Below are 2,417 nucleotides of genomic sequence, written 5' to 3'. Positions count from 1 at the left end.
GAAAAATAAAAGAAGTTGGAAAAGAAAAATTTAACGTTAGTTCTGATTTTGATCTTCTGGCAAAAGTAAATTGTGAAAGCGTGACTTTAAGTGATGGAAATTATGTGAGTTCTTGGCGGCGAAGGAATCTACTAATTACATGAGATGGGATAAAGTTTAATTACGATATAACCTTTTTTTATGTACTTAATAGAAGAAGAATTACATTGCATCATAAGTTTCTGCTATACTAACACTGAAGTTACCCATATTACTATAAACAAACGAAACAACACTGCAAATTGCTAATAGTGCAATTGTCTGAAAGCAAGGTGCAATCTCAATGCCCAATATGAGCAGTGGTTTGATTTCTTATTTCTTTAGCAAATAAAATGGTGCCTTGCATTGTAAGAGCTAATTTCATTTATTTATTTTTCTTACGTTGATATTGGATCTTATTAAGGGTTTTATAGAGTAATATTGAATGATCTAACACTCAGAATTTTCAAAATTTTGGTTTGAGGTCTATGCAGTTGAAGATGGCATATTTCAGCACCCATTCTCCCTTCTGCTATATTTATGATTGCCCTTATTGAAAAAGATTGGGTGCGTTTTGACTTTTGTGGTCATTTGGACTGGATTAGGAGCAATATTTCATTTCTTTTTTTTTTAGTTATGGAGAAATTTTTCTGTGATATTAAATCTCAAATCTAATACAATAATTTAGAGACATTTTTGTATTTTAAAACTTGATTTAATCAATGTAAAATATTGTCCACAAAAGTTGTCTAGCTGTAGGAAAAAAATTAACCATGCCCTTCTTTTTAGCTTATGGGATGGCCTGTACGCAATGGTATTAAGTATGAATACACTTGGCTGAGTGGTCAACCAGAGCTCTATATTGCAGATACTCTAGGCAGCTGCTTGCTTTTTGGAGGTGTAGAAGTGCTTGTTTATAATTTTATGTGCTTCCAAAAGATGGTATAAGTTTGAAAGTTTTAATATCAGCAGGAGGGATTCAAAGGCCTTCCAAATACATAGAGCACGCAGCATTTCTGTATACACCTCTCTCCTTTTTGCTCATCGAATAAATATGTTTCTATTGATTTTTCTAAGATTCATATCATAAAGAACGGGGCATGGCTCCATCCATCAGTTTCTTTTAGTGCTGTGAAATAAGCGGAGAAGAGTACTCCTCTACTTCACCCAGCTAAATGTTTTATATTGAGCATTTTATGTGTGTTTTGTTGATAAAACTGGCAACCCAATTTATGAAGATTGGTTACCAATCTATGAAGATGCACTGAATGCTTGTCTATGGAGTTTCTTATTTATGAAACGGGTAACAAGTAGACCTTCCTTGGGCTAGTATGTTGGTAGATGGATATCCGTCAGCTGCCTAGACAGAAATCTAATATTTTTATTCTTTCTCCATTTTTGAGATACCTGGGAGACGTTTAAGTGATGTCATTTATCCTCTGTGAATGGTGAAAAATGGAAACTTTCTGGTTGCTTTACTTTAATGTCGTGCCAATTAGTAGTTCACTGCTGATTAATGGATTTGATGCTGACATCCGTCTCACTAACTATTAGTCTGGTGATAAAAAAACATTGTTGGGCAATATCATTGCCTTTTTGTTGACAACTTTGCAAAGACTATGACTTTGGAAGTCTCAAGCTTGGTTCATACTGCAATCCTTTGCCAGCCATAGAGCTGTCAGTGTATCTATTGTTCTCCCTTTTTTCCCCCTAGATTTATTCATATTTATTTTTGGAGGGGCTTCTTTCTTAATTTTGTTAAACGGTAGACACCTTTTTGAAAACACAGTATGCAATTTTTATGTTATGTTGTCTACGAAAATTCCTAGTCGGTATATTGGTGTTGTGTATGTGTACCTTGTCTAGTCTGTGCATCACGCTACTATATTGAGTTGAAATAAAAAGGCAAGGCTACAATTTTTAGAAGAAAATGGCATTGAACTCATAGGATAACTAGTTTGCTTGATTTTCTTATATTTACTTTTTATCGCTTTTCTGCCTCTCTCTTAGTACTAATATTTTTCTTATTCCATCGAAGTAAAACTTGGTAAATTCAACTGTTAACCAAACAGTCCAAACCTGTTAAAGAGGCTTCAAAATATCGAATGAATTATTTTTAATAATCATAAATGATGTTGCATGCATGGTGGACTCAATCAAACCTTTTTTATTTTTGGTAAAGAAGCATGCTTTTCACATAAAGCTTTTGATAAACCTCGATCAGTTTATGGTTGACGAATACTTTAAATTCCAATATCCATTTATCACTAGAATAATTTTTTCTTCTATATTCTAGCTGCCAATTGTGTGGTAATAAGGAATGTATCTGAACTTAAATTTTTATTTCTCTGGAATGCTTGGTTGCTGGTTTACTTTTACTCTTGGCTGATATGTGGCTT

The 2,417-nt window shown here is 33.5% G+C and overlaps 1 pseudogene; it reads right to left on the bottom strand.

Moving 5' to 3' along the window:
* Positions 1–539, bottom strand: part of LOC111408384 — a 3,424-nt pseudogene extending 2,885 nt beyond the window's left edge.
* Between the last annotated feature and the right edge of the window lie 1,878 nt (positions 540–2,417).

Source organism: Olea europaea, chromosome 13 (assembly GCF_002742605.1).
Source record: "Olea europaea var. sylvestris chromosome 13, O_europaea_v1, whole genome shotgun sequence".
NCBI lineage: Eukaryota > Viridiplantae > Streptophyta > Magnoliopsida > Lamiales > Oleaceae > Olea > Olea europaea.
This window is presented reverse-complemented; position numbering and strand designations above follow the sequence as displayed.